The sequence below is a fragment of the Calypte anna genome, chromosome 4B (genome assembly GCF_003957555.1).
Source record: "Calypte anna isolate BGI_N300 chromosome 4B, bCalAnn1_v1.p, whole genome shotgun sequence".
Taxonomy (NCBI): Eukaryota; Metazoa; Chordata; class Aves; order Apodiformes; family Trochilidae; genus Calypte; species Calypte anna.
The window spans coordinates 6,943,911-6,959,115 of record NC_044249.1 but is presented as its reverse complement, the minus strand read 5'-3'; the positions used below and the strand labels follow the sequence as shown (position 1 = coordinate 6,959,115).

At 42.1% G+C, this 15,205-nt stretch overlaps 1 protein-coding gene across 1 annotated transcript in view; it reads right to left on the bottom strand.

The window, feature by feature from the left end:
- SMAD1 (SMAD family member 1) overlaps positions 1-7,217 on the bottom strand; it is a 45,203-nt gene extending 37,986 nt beyond the window's left edge. Inside the window, exon 1 of the mRNA XM_030450652.1 lies at positions 6,886-7,217. The gene's annotated coding sequence lies outside the window, so the exon portion shown is untranslated. The remainder of the gene's footprint in view (positions 1-6,885) is intronic.
- Positions 7,218-15,205: the final 7,988 nt, after the last annotated feature.

Below are 15,205 nucleotides of genomic sequence, written 5' to 3'. Positions count from 1 at the left end.
TTGCCTTGCTCACACTTCCTTCACTGCACCTTTCAAGTTTGTCTTAACGTATAGCTCCATGCTATTAAAGTGCAAGTAATTTTATCCTTATCACCTTGCTTGGCCTACAGCCCTGTTAAGAAACAACTTTTCCTCCCCTTTTTTCACTGCTTGTGCACTACTGAAACATTCTTATCTACAGATGCTGTCATACCATGCTCATCACTATAACAGCAGATACCTTAAGCAACTGTGCCTAACCCCTGCCATGACCAGGTACTGTTTGCCTCCCAGTCTATCTGCAAAGGCAAGATGGATTGACTTATTTTAATATACATGGAGTAAGGTCAATAGAAAAAAAAGAAAAGAAGAAAAGAAAAAAAAAACACCAGAACTTGTAGTTGTACTAACCTGAACAGAGAACATTCTTCCCTTAGGTTAAATGAGAATCAAACCAAAACTTCCTTCCCTAAAGCATATTCCAGTCAGGAAACCACAACAGTGGTAAAGGTCTGTCAAATTCCACAGCATTTAGATAGTCAGAGAAAAACCTTCCATCAAATAGTATCTGTTACATTGGTGAGCCACTTTTAATAACTTTTCAGGACCTGTGAGGGGAATCTACACTCCTAAATAGGTGTTAGTGGCTTAACTTGAAAGAAACGTTCTTGTTTCATAAGGAACAGCTCAGAAATCCTTGTACAAAAGACAACTGGCCAACAGTGAGCAAAGGTGTTCTGCCAGCCTTTTTGTCCTACCCAAACACTAGCTGAGTTTGTATTAAAACATCTTGGGAGGGCTAGAAAGAAGGACAAGAAGCTAAACAACAAAAACAACAACAAAAAGCCAAGCAGTACACTTTTGCTTCAGTTTTATAATCCACAGGGACACCACAGAGAATTAAACCACCAAGTGAAACAGCAGGACATGCCAGTTCCACAACACCCTCCACCCTTTCTCACATAGACTTCTCAATTTGCCTTGGAGAAAGTTCTTGAGAGCCCACTTTCCATTGTCTCAGGAAATACAGATAGGTACAAGCCACATATTTTGTCCCTCAACATGTCAGCTGAATGAGAGTCCTTACAAGTAAGACAGAAAGCAAACCAGAAAGGGCTTTGCATTAATTGCTCCCACATCAATATTCAGATGAAACCTAACAAATACAAAGGCAAAATATATGTAACACATTCACACCATATGACCAAACATCAGATGCTTTCTCCTCCTGTCACTCTCAGAAATGCATTTAAGTTGAAGCCAGAATTTGCTGCAACAGGATTCTCCAGTTATTTACCTTTAACCAAAAATGATTTTATGCTTTTAAGCATTTAAGTATATATATATATAAATAGTTATTACATAAACACACCTTGATGAATTAACAGGCCTTTCTCAACCATCTATAGGTTTAGTCCACTTTTATCTGATGCAAATAATTTTAACTTCCAAAAGCACTGTATTTTCACTTAAGCATTCATATGTGCACATGCACATACAGCATATCTATCCAGTGTGAATAACCATACATATATACCAGTGTAAGAACAAGGTAGTTTTAAGAATCTCATGCCCAGGTTTCCTCACACTGTGTCAGGCAGAATTTTACTATTTTAATTAATCCCTTAAAATGACTGAAATCAGAATTCAATCAAGAAATATAAATATTTATAAGAAAAATATTGTCAGTAAATCAATTCTCCCATGTAAATACAAAAGGTACTAATTCCAATACTGAACAAAGCAAGCAGAAAGATGCTCAACGATGGTCACTGCGTGCCCTGAGCCATCTGAACATAAAGGATTCTCTGAATTCATAAAGAACTCCTTGACCTGCTACATAAGCATGGTTAGTTCTGTAAGCACAGATGCTTCTTCATCTTCATCTACCTAAATGAAGGTACACCTACATCAAACACCTACACCAATCTTGCAATCTCTGTAGAAGAAACTCTGTAACACTGTAAATTCTGAAATCCAACCTCTACTGATCCATTAAGTGTGTATGAAGAGGATACATTTTTAGCTTCCCCTCTTAGCTGTAAAATCAGAGTACTGGAAGCTGGACCATCAGTGGAACCTGGAGGACAGACCTGATTCTTACATCCATGCTGGGGCAGAATCAAGGAGATGGTGAAAACTGGCAATTTGTGTGAAAACTGGCAAAACTGTCTGTAGCATTTAAAAAAAAAAGTAAATTAAAAAGGGTGTCTCATTTCCAAGTTATCCAATATTGCATTGATAGTCCATAGATCACTTTGACCTGGATTAGCATTTTAATGATTTTAATGATAAAACCTTGCAAAGTAAATACTGCTGAATACCATCAAGTGCTGTAATTCCGACTCTCATCTGCTGCCATGTTGAGAAGAATGTTCCTTTTATAAGCACAGAAATATGAAATAATCCTTCAGAAATCACTGGTGAACCACATTAATTATTTGCTTATGTGCCAAGTAAGCATAATAGGTGCCTTTGGATGATAGTGCTTTGAACAGTGCCTAACTATAATGACTTATATAAAGGCACATTTAAAAATAATTTGGTTTCCTCCTTGTACTCCAGTACCCTGGCTGTGTAGGCTACAGAAGGGTGGGAGAAGAACAAAATGAGAAAGACTGGTGGTAATTACTCTAACATCACCTCACAAGTGTATATCCCATATTGAAAACTGACATATATTCCAGAACAATTACAGAGATAGCACAGAATGACTGAACTGAGCAAGTGTCCAGAAAAACTGTACTTGTCAGGTTTCCTGCTTTGGCAAGTCTAGAGGAGAAAAAAAACAAAACAAAAAGACTTCAACTCCTGAACTAAACTCAGCTTGTACACACCTCCCAAGAGACATTTGCAGTAAGAATATGAGTAAAGGAATCCATACTTGTAGGAAACCCTGTGTAATTTAGTGGTGGCTGAAGCCAGCAGCTCTGTCACACACAGTTCAGCTGTCAGGAGGCAGCACTGTGGTCACACAGCTGTGCAACACCCACCACAGTAATCCCAGTGCCACAGTATCTGATACACATCCTCCCTCCTTCCCCCAAATTAAAGAAAATCTAAAAATGGGCTCATGTCCACAACTCAGCAGAGTTCAGCCTTATGTGCACTGAATATTTGACCCCATACAGTCTAATTAGAAGTAGCACGTTTCATCTTTCTTCCTATTCAATTATGAGGTACTTCCAAACTTACAGGCATAAAACTGAAGCAGGGAGAGATCCTGTACCAAACGGGTTCCTTTTGCAAAATGCTTTACATTCCTTGAAAACAGCCTGTTTATTTCATGAAACTATGGTTTCTCTATCCTGTTAAAAAACAAAGATGCCCCCCACTTAGATACACAGAAACCCGGAAAGCTTCTGTAATGCAAATTAACATTTGTCCCAGGAGGAGGATAGGGATCTTTCTGGCACCCATTAGCAGCCAACAGTGTCCTTCTCCTCACCCTCTGCAAAGCCCTTCAGAAAAGGCCCCATCTAACACTTTCTCTGGTTATTTTTAATCTTGAAGAATACCAGCATTCCAGTAGAAACAATTAAACAACATCCTGCAGGGGTAAAACTCTAAATTAAAAGGTATCCCTTTGAAATAAATTCTTTCCCATCCCAAGCAAAAAAACGGCTCTTTTAACATAAAAATCCTCTATGCTGTGCTAAAGTTACACCATGGTAGTTTGAGAAAAATATCTAGAGAAGTGAAAGATGCCCATGTAGATGAGCCTTTAAATCACCAGGATTACAAGCCACACTTGCCAATTCAGTGGTTACATTTTAAACATTAATTTTTTGTTTAGTAACCTTCAAAGGTAGGAACTGGATGTCATCTTTATTAAGACTCATATACATTACATTTTTTTGAGGCAATGCTACACACAAAAAGAAAGGACACTGGAACAACAGGAGTCTGCAGCTATGAGAAGGAAACAAAGTGAAGCTTTTATGGGCAGAACAGACCTTTCTCCACTGAGAAATCTCCACAGCTGCCTTCACTAAGAAAAGCAGAGTGAACTATCCCAACCCATATTCAAAATTACAGTCTTGGTTCTAAAATAAGTTTGGTCATATAGCCAAAGGTATGACTAAGATGCTCTGTCTTATTCAAGAACTCAGATTTGCAAGAACATTTCAACAGGCAGTTACAAGCTTCAGTAGGATAAAAATGCTAGAGGAAAAAAAAAGAAAGCACAGTTAGCTTGTTTGCCTGTTTGTCCCTCCGATACCTGATAGCACAGTCCACAGGTAAATTCTAGCTGGCTTTGAGACAAAATATTAAAAATATTCAAAGATATTAGCTCGCAACCACTTCCCTCACACACACACCTCTAAGCTGCACCTCTGTGCCTTCATCTATTCCAGTTGCTAATGACTGCAAGGAGGAGGTTAAGAGTCAACCTAAATTGATTCAGCATTTACTCTTTACAGGGCCACAAGCTCTAATTTCAACTACTCTTTGCATAACTTAAATAATAAACACAGTGCTCTCTTTGATTCCTAAACCACCCATATCTGAAGCACAATGGGACATGTCACAGACACTTGCTTTGCTGCCCTCATAATATGGTTTAATTATGATGACTGAACTAACGGGCTCACATCATAGACTTTTACAGATTGACCCCGTGTCATCCTGATGTATCATTTTGCACCAGTTCAGTGCTGTAAATCAATTTAAGATCTCCAGCAGGTTGAAAAGGCTGGTAATGATGCTTTCTCTTCAGTCTCTGGGGACTCTGCATTATACACAACTTACATTATTTATAAAGATGAGATGATGCCTCCATTAGGCTTGTAAGACTACTCCAATGAGCTTTTATTTTACACACACAAATTTGGCTTAATAGAGCAGAGCACTGGCTATATATAATATGCACAGCATTCATGCTTCAATTTAGGAAAAAAAATGTCACTACCCCTTCATTTTTAAAATTTAAATCTTCATACCAAGCAATAAAAGTCATCATTTCAGCTGAATACTTCCTAGTATTCAGAAACACAAGTAATGCCTTTATTAACCTTTGTATTGCTTTTATGTTCAACTCTTTACTTTGTGTTCAAACAGATGAAAAGCAAACACCAAACTCATCAGCTTCCAAACATTTGATTTGATAGTTAATATTTATATAGAAACAGAAAAGATCTCCATGTGTTTATTCAGCCACTTTTCTCAAATGTATTGGATCATCACATCTTCAAGGGTACACAAAAAGGCAAGTTGAACAGGACATAGTAGGAAAAAATGTATTTGGTTACACACCCAATGGCTGGTGGGGTCAAAACCAAAGCAAGGACAAATCCCTACCCTTACAGTAACCTGATCATGCCTGGAACTGATTGCCTCTGGTAGCTGTGGAAGTTCCTGATTCACCTGAATCAAGGGAAATTTCTCTCAAGCACCTACTGACCACCTGAACTAAAATGCAAGATTTCATCCCTAAGACCAGAGCAAGAACTTCAAAAAGGACTAAGTATCTTTCACTTTCATACTGTTGCTCTTTCAGTCACAGTAAAGAAGTGAGCATTCAAAACTTGCACAAAAACCCACTAAGAACCTCTAAAAAGCTTCACAGGCACTGCTCTCCAGTTCAATAGAAAAATAAAATTATTAATCAGTTGCAACTAACAAACTCATCTGCTGTAATTCAGCAGAGTAATTACTTATGAGTAAAAGAAAATAATTAAGCCACTGTTAATAACTAAGGTTCCCACACACGATTTGCTCTTACTGTTTGACAGGACAAGGTGCAGTCAGCCACATGAATGCCAGCAGAATTACAGACACACGCCTGCAAAGACAACTGGTCTCTCTAGACAGGGTTAGCTTCAGTTTTTAGTCTTATTCTTGAGTGCTTCTAAAAGCCCCGTATAAACCATTGCGGGGGGGGGGAGGTAAAATCAAACTAAGTTTTTTCTCTTTTTTACTCCTCCTCAATGCATAGATTTGAACTATCAGCTGTAACACGTCTGAAATGAAGCTTTTTTTCCTCAGCATGTTCGTTTCAAGATGAAGTATCGTTGAATACTGACATGCACTGAACACTGACGTGTTTCACACAATGATGTTTTCCATTTGCTTGTATCTGAAGTACACGTTTACTTCCTCCCACCTGGTTCTAACCATACCCCTCATTCCCAAAACAAAACTTGCTACCTTCTTTACATCCAGTATGCTTATTTTTTTCCTAAAATACACCAAAATAATGTTTTGGGTTTTTTTGAACGAGCTCTAATTATTCAAACACTGTAAAAGCAAACTGTAAGGTCAGACCTCCTATCTTCTCCAGATTGATCTGCTAACAAAAGAGCAAGTACAGCAACCCTTCCTCCCTCCCTCAGAAATCCCAGACTTCGGTTAATTAAAAAAAATTAAAAAAAATTAAAAAATCAGAAATTGGCCCAGATCCTTTCGAACGCATGACTGAGTATTTCCACTCAGTAAATTTTATCAGTAAATTTTAATAAGCTTCAAAGATCTATATTCAGGATAAGATTATTTGGCTGTACAGCCCAAGTATATGAAAGCAACTACACTGAGCTAAGGAAAATCTCATGCATCTAAGGCTAACAGGGAGAAGAAAAACCAAAAAATTAAGTGAACTTTCCTTGACCTCTAAGCAGAGATTTGTCATTAAAAAAAAAAAGGGAAGGGGGGGACGGGAGGGGGGCTGGGTAAAGAGAAGCGGGGGGTGAAAGCCATTAAACAGAGGGGGATACGGATCGGCCTAGGCAAAACCCCTCAAAAACAAAGGAGGGCACTGGCCCCGTCTGGCTGGGGCTCCCCCTGCGGGGCGCACAATGGGGACGGGGCCGCACGGCGCAGCCCCGGCACGGGCTTCTCCGAGGAGGGCAGGGCAGCTTCCCGCCGGGAAAAGCCTCTCCCTCCCGCCTGGCCCGACGCGGCACCTACCCACAAACTTCGAGCCGGGAGCGAGCAGCGAGGAAGCGGCCCCGGGTCTCCCCCGGGCTGCCGGAGGGACGCCATCATGCCGGGGAGGAGGAGAGCGGAGCCGCGCTGCGCTCCCTTCCAGGCGCGGAGAAGCCGCTCCCCTCGGCGCGGCCCGTTCCGGCGCGGGGCCTCCGCACCCTGCCCCGGGGCCGGGGACCACCCGGAGGGAGGAGGAAGAGAAGGAGGAGGGCGGCAGAGGCACGGCTGCCCGGCTGAGGCGGCGGGGAGAGGCGAGGAGGGGACGCGCAGTTGTTACCGGCAGCCGGGCGGTGAGGGGGGCCGGGGCGGTGAGGGGGGAGCCGGAGGGGGCGGGCGGGCGGGGTGGGGGGGGGCTTCGGTTGCCGCTGCCGGCGGGCAGCCCCGCGCTGCCGCTGCCTCTGGATTGATCTGGTCTGGCTGGCGTCAGGCAGTCGGAGCCGCCCCGCCGCCGCTCGCCCCGCTGCCAGCGCTGTGCGCGCACACACAGACACACTCACACACACACACATACACACACATATACTGACACTCTCTCTCTCTCACACACACACAGATTTACACCGACACTCTCACACACACACATATACCGACACTCTCACACACAGACCTACACCGACACTCACACACATTCACACACACCGACCCGGCAAGGGATCCTTTCCAAATTACCAACCCCGCCGCGGGAACCAGGCGAGCCGCTCGCCTGGCTGCCTTCAGCTCTCCTGCCCGTCCCCGTCCCCATCCCCATCCCCATCCCAGGGTCTTCTCCCCAAGGGCCCGGACTCCGCCGCGTTTGCTCGGGGCTTAAAAGGCGCTTATGTACCCTCTGGAGCGCGGCTGAGATGCTCCGGCAGCTGGGGCCTTAAGGAAAGCTCCGAATTCGAAGAGACTCGCAATTAAAGTTAATTCCCGTAACCCTCTGATCGAACTGGATTTCATTCTGCCTCTTGCTTGCTGGTGATTCAGTCCCTGACTTCGTCTGCTCTTAATATTGAAGTTGTTGCTATAATACCTTCCAAAACCAGACTGCCCTTTATCCCTTGGTTCTTCTTTCTATGTGGACCTCATCCTGGACATAGGTGCTCTTGCAGTTGCTCCTCTTATTTATGCAAGCAAGCCTGTTAAAAGTGCACGAAGCTTTTGTGCAATCAGATGTGCAGTAATGAAGTCTCAGTCCTATGGCCCTCTCAAAACTCTCTTTGAATCTGCAACTGTCCATTCAATGACAGAATCATAGAATGGTTTGGCTTGGAAGGGACCTTTTAAAGTCCTCTAGTCCAACCTTCCTGCACTGACCAAGGACATCAGAAGTGTCTCTAGCTTCAAGTCTGCAGCCCACATGAGAAGCAGTCAGTTTCTCTTGCCTACTGTGTTTACAGGAATCTTTACAGGACTCAGATGTCCATGGCACAAGTAAGATAGAACTGAAAATTATTCTTTAACAAATACTTGAGCTTTTACCCTGATATCATTCCTAGAAGGTAATATGAAGGAACAAGTAGATGTTTCTCCATGGTGCACTTATACTGGCATAATTACATCTCTATACTTATGCCAATAAATTTTCATGTGTATATGAAGTTCTAGGTGTGGCATGAATCTTATTTTAAAACCCATCAAAACTGAGGCACAGAGAAGTTAAGGCCCTGGGAGTTTTACCAGATGCACAGTAGTCCTGGACTTGCCCACCTGGTTTCATCACAAATCTGTAGAAGCATAACTGGAATGGCTTGCCCAAGATCACAGAACAGCACAGCAGTAAAAAAATACCTGGTCTAATGGATGTGAGGTTATCACCACTTCCTTCTAACTTCATAACCTAAAATTCACCCATTTGTCACATAAATGCTACATAAATTGCAAGCAGGGAGGCAGTACTAAGTTGTTAGGTGGCATGCTACAACTGAAGTGTAGTGAGGAACTCCTGCACAGAGTGATGCCACAATATTGATGAGGGAAGCCTGGATTAAAATTAGTATTTTACTGCTTAAGTTTGGACCTTATATGCTTGAAGATGAGTGAACTTTGGTAATCAGCTTTAACTTGTATTTTGTTGTTGTGCTGTACACAATTACAAACTTTTAGTTATAGCAAACTTTTAGTGTGCAACCATGCACAGATACATGGCAGCAGTGGGCTGCAGACATAACTGGTAAAGGTTTATCTCAAGACAAATTAAAAATGTTTTTTGTCAATATAACGAAGATATTTGCAAGCAAGATACAGAAGAAACACAAGACTGCTGCTGTTTCTTTGCACTGTGCTAGTGCTTAAATAGGGTCGAGTCCTGGGCAGTGGTAGTATCTGCCTCAAGAGCTTGGCAGTCTGGGTGATCCAGTCTCACACACAGAAATACATGGAAAAAGCCTTACATGTGCTCCAGGTCTGCTTTGCTCTGCCCTGCTCTGTTCTGCAGCCTTGGTACTGGGGCAGACAGCAAGCTCCATCAGCTGGATCCTCTTTGCTCCAATCATTCAGTGCATGATTCACACTAAACAGATATGACAAGAAGATAATTAGGGAAGCACTGCAGTTTGTCAGGTGTCTTCTTGGAACCATGGTTTTACTGCTTTTGTTGTTGTTAGGCTTGACTGGTTGGTTCACTCTGGCATGAGAGAATTAAGTTATTTTCTACTTACTCTGAGGCTTGATGAGGATCACATCAGCATGCTCCTATACCTAAAAAGGGCTATAAAACAGCCTTTTGCTAATGTTCAATAACCAGAAGAGTTATTCTGGAGAGAGCTGGTTATCACTGGCTTCAGACAGATCAGTGGTGTGAGAAGACCAGAGGGCAACCAGAAACAGTGTGCCATGGTCAAATCTACCATGAGCCCTTCCTGGCCAGGTTGTTTTGGTACCCACCTAAGTCAAAACTTCCAAGTCTGGTGCCCACTTTAGGATGTTCAAGTCATGGCTAACTGTCCAAGCCCCTTACTGTGTGTGTGAGTAATATCAGCAGTATCTTACTTGTACATTCACCAGTTATAACTCCACTGACCACTTTTAATATATCCTAAATAAGCATCATTAGCATCTACCTAACTTTCCTGAGTTATGTAAGGAATCCAAGGAAAGAGGGGCAGAGAGCAGAGGGGCACTTACAGTTGGGTACCTAGCTTGATGTTACTTCTACAGCAGTGTTCCTCCTCTGGATTGGGCTGTACAACTGTGCTATCTCAAGAGGCAGCAAATAATTTTTTTTCCTTTAACTCTGCAACTATGTGATAATTCAGATTGGTGCAAAGGAAACAGGCTGTGAGGCTGGGCACTGAGGGAAGGGGAGAACCAGCCTTTCTGTAAACAGCCTGATTTTTCATCAGATGAGGGGTACAATACAATGACACCATCAGAACCTGATTTTAAGAGAGTTGGGGCACTTATGCAGATAAACTTCTAGTAAGATTCTCAGAGGAAACTTGAATCTCACAGACACTTTTTAACATTTCACCAAGCATCCTCCTAACCACCTTTAAAATCTGTGTCTCAGAAACAGCTTATCAGAAGGCAGAGTGCTAAAAGATATTAATTATGCTGAGTATTTTATACTATTACATTATGTAACAAATACTCAAGAAATACTACCACTAGTACTACAGCTACTACTACTGTTAGCTTTCAGTCTTCCTCTAAAACCAGAGTTTATATGCAGATTATGATTTTGTATTTCATGTTAACCTCAGCGAGGCTTCATCTGGTTTATTCAAGAGGTTCCAGGGGTAGAGAGTGCCTTCTGGAGACAGTGTAGCTCCAAACAGTAACATTGCTTCACCTTCATGTACGCTAAGTTTCTGCCTGAAAGTAGAGTTTCATGGATAACTAAATTGTGTCAAACACATAACTTATTATTTACATTAAAATCTCTGGCGTAATTTTCTTTTCAGCCATTCCAGTGTAGCCCTAGCGTGGGAAAATGCTGACTATTTTCAGAGAGAAGAGGCAGTTCTGTCAAGAAGAGGGACAGCTTTCTAAGGATGCTTGATTTCATTACTTCCTTCTTTCCTGGGCTGGCTGGTAAAATTTATTAACCCCCATCCTTCATGGCTTGTTTGCCTCTTTGAATACGTGAGGTATTAAGCAAGCCTCCCACCTCAGCATTATTAAAACAGGATACACAGACTGTTCAGCAGCTACACAAATCTGTTTGGGAAAGAAGCCTCAGGCAGAAGACAGCATGTGGGAGAAGGTGAGGAATATTTTTAGGAGGTCATCATAACAGTGCAGAACTGCATATGGTTTTCCAGACCCATCTGGATACGAGGACCTGTCTAGCCCCAGCAGCATGGAGTTTGTTGCTGGTTTCCTCAGACAAGAGAAGCACTTTTGTTGGAGCTAGTTTGAATGCTTCACCCCTGCACCACACAGTAGAAGTGGTATGGTGGCATGGGCTGATGGAGCTGTGGCCTCCGGAGGAAGACTGAATGAAGCAGCAACAGGGCAGCAGCAGCAGAGCTGCTCATCTGACATCCTGTCCCCATTTAAAGACAGCCTGGGTGGCCTCCTGTCTGCCCTCTCCACTGCCCACCTGCACTACTGAGCACGCTGCTGGCAGAGGTGGGAAGCTGAGGTAAAGCAGCTGAGAGTTCTCTCCTTCCCCTCTGCCTCTCTCCCTTCCAACTCCCCTGCTCCCCAGCAGCAGAACTGCAGCAGCCTCAGCAGCCCCACACCCCTGCCCAAGGCACAGAAGCCCATCACTAGCACTTTAATGGGGATGCAGAACTGTCAGGGTGCTGGTACCTTGAGCTATTTAAAGAAGCTGGTGCTTGGGGAAACTCTTTAGGTGCCATCCTCACAAAAGTGATTTCTGCATCCCCCACTGGAAGCCTGAGTAAGATGTTCCATGGCAGATGTTGATCTGTCCTTGTCCTGGAGTGCCAAGATTCAGTTTTCCCTCACTGAAGAGAAGCTTTGAGCTGACACTGTATCAGTTGCAAACACAGAGGAACTATGTTGTGAAAGGCCTTGAGGACAGAAGTTGTGTTCTGAGGGCTCTCTATACTCCTGCTTTGGTGTGCCCAGCTGTTTTCTAGAATAAACCCTCCATGAGTTTGTCTCTGTAGAGTCAAATGTCTACTTGGGACCTGCCTTGGTTTCCAGACTTGCTTTAATATGCATATGAACAAAGAACACACTTCACTCTTAGAAGTTCTTCCTGAACTGGCCCACTGTGATTAAGGGTGAGGCAGTACAGCCTACAGTCTACAGTTCTGTAGACTAAATGTGGGACTGATAATTTTTGCAAGGTTATTACACGTATTTCCCTCTGTTACATTAAATAAAGTTTCTGCAGTAAACTGCAAGAAAGGTCTTTGATGAGAAAGAGAAGTTATTTGTCTTTTGCACACTTGAGATGATGGAATCCAGACCAAAATTCATTACTTTGCTAAGATTAATGTACCCAGCTAAAGATGTCAAGATACTTATTAAAAGTTATGAATCCAAAAGGTTTGGGCCGAAACAAAGTATTAAGCAGGGCACTCCCTTATCTTCTTTATTGGTTGTTTTCTCTATAGACTGTGATTTAAGGACTTGACTTCAACAAGATTACAGTGATGGTAAGGAAGGGAGGTTGCACTCTGTTTTGATAGCTGATCAGATGCTGCCATGAAGCAGTATTCCTGCCCACTGCACTGCACCAGTATTGTACTTTCTAGAAAATGAAATCCTCCCTTTGCATCTTGCCTTCGTCCATGTAGCCACTTTTGAAGGCAGTTTTACTTTCTCCTGGCTATCACCTCAGTAAGAGATAATGGACTCCATGTAACCAAATATTATTGGTTCTTTTAAAATGAAATTTCTCTTCACTCAGCTTCAAAAGATTTACATAACTGGAATAACCTAGGCCTATTACTGGTTTCTTGGAAGACACCGCTAGGATTAATCTTATCTCTCATTTTAATTACTGTTTTCAAGTTCTTACAGTCCTTGTCCCAGTTACATCTTGTTGCAAAAACCACCAGAGAAAGATATATTAAAATTTATTCAGACAGGTGGCAGATACAAAATTAAAGCTAATAACTCTATGAGAAAATAAATCAGAGGTGGTTTGGCAATCCTGAGCCTTTACTATTTGGTCACTTGGTTACACTGGTTGTAAAACCAGTGCACTAATGACTGGTGCTGTGCAACAGGTTGTGTCACAGCTTGGTACACAGGATTGTAATGTGTATGACACTGCATGATACAGTAAAAAGCAGAAAACCTGCTGCCCTTCTGTTGTCCATGAAACAGCAGAGGCCAAAGAACTGCAAGGATCCCAACAAAAATTACCAGTTGACTCTTCAAAACAACAGAATTCTGCTGAGCTGGCTCACAGAAGTCAGCATTTGGGCATCGGGTATGCCTGCATTCTCATGCTTTTTTTCTTTCCTGTATTCTCCAGTATTCTCCTGTAAGAGTTTTCCTTTGCTCAAGGTGTGTAAGTAACTGAGCTCTGGCAAGTAAGTAAATCAGTATTTAATGAGTCAACCCAAGGCAATGGGTTTTTAGTGAGTACTCAATAATAGAGAGTGCTGACAATAAATGTGCATGTATTGTATTAGTTTCCATTGCACTTTCAGGAGGAAATTATCTCCTAGGTTTCACAAATCCTGGCAGTCACACAAAGTGTTGAAAAAGGTTGCCCATGTGACCATTTAGACCAATTTTAAACTCCACAATTTTCATGCTTGACCAAGTACAGTGAAATTTTTTACAGACAAGCTTGAGCAGCTTTAAAAGCACCCCCCTATATGCTTAATATACTATTGCACAAAGCACGTCTGTAAACCCTCACCATAAGTAAAAATTGCCAAAAAAAGAAAAAAAAAAAAAAAAAAAAAAAAAAAAAAAAAGTTAAACACTTAAAAGTTGCAACTGATCAAAACGAGTGTTGCTGGTGTAATCTTAGTTTAGTGTTCAGTTTGGATGCACTGTGGTACCTGTCTTTAATTGCATGCTTATATATGTTCCTTCCTAAAGACCCCATCTCATTCAGTGAAAAAAAAAACAATTCTAAAATAATGGAGAGCTATTTTGTTTTCTCTCTAGGTTCATGCTGCAGCTAGCCATTATGAAAACTCTTTTTGCAATATTTAGTTGCAAAACTGAGACTTAACTGAGGATGGCTTACAACTCATAGCTCATCTCTTGGCAAACAAATATGTATTTCCTTTCCCTGAAAAATTTCATGTCTCTTTCTGAGTGGACAGGAGCACTAAATCCTCTTAGAAAAAAAACATTCTCTAATATTTTCAGGCCTGGCAAATCAATTAGTTATTCTTTATTCTACTTTCAGAAATACTTGCACTGTTTTGCTGGAATTTTCTCCACATATTTTGCCTGAAGCACACACTGAGGACAATTAATGTTTGATGAAATTCTGAACAGATGAAATCAATATAGTCTCAGTGTAGTAAGATTGGGCAACACGAACTACAAGTGACGATCTCAGCCTACTAATAATATATTTTAAAGGACTAAAGCATGTATCCAGAAATTCTGCTATTGTTGGAGGTGTCAGAGAGAAAGGAAAGGACCACATGGCCTACCAACAGCTAGGAATACAGTTTTCTAAATACCAGTCAAGGGCTCTTGAAGTTGGGGGAGGATAAAAAAAAACAAAACCAGAAAAATACAATGCAAAATAAAGGCAAGTTTGCCCCTTCAGCAAGTTAGATATGAAGAAATTTTCAGTGTAAAGCATTTTATCTGCATGTCTAAATGTAGCATCTTTAAAAACAAGGACTGAATGCTCAGTGGGGGCATCACCACAGAAGGCCCCCAAAAACCTGCAAATATCAAGAGATAGCAATGCTGCCTTACCCCTGCTGAAAACCTGCAACCTGAGGGTAGTTGGCCTCACAGACAGTGTAGAGTTGGTCCAGATTCTGCAAAGCCCAGACACACAGTAAGTGAATCCTACAGCCTGGAGCTGCCCATGTGCCTAAGGCCTTCATCACCTAAAAGGCAGCACTGACAAACTCTCTCTTCCTGGTTAAGCAGAGCAAAGCTTGCACTTGTCAGAGAGTGACCAGCTGGAGGAGTACAACAATTTATACCCTGCAGCTAGACAGGCTTGCACCATGAGCTCATCAAATCTTCAACAAAATAGGTCAAGCTTGGTCAGTGCTCAGATGAGATACGTACTAGGGAAGACACAGATGCTGTTGGAAACACTGTGGGATTTGGATTCAGGTGACAAAACTGCTAAGGCTGAGCCTCAATTTTAGGCTAGATTCCCAGATGTCTGAGGTACATAAAACAGGTCCCTGGTCTCTCATGCAGAAGGGCACTGTACTTCCAGAACCATATTTCTCATTTT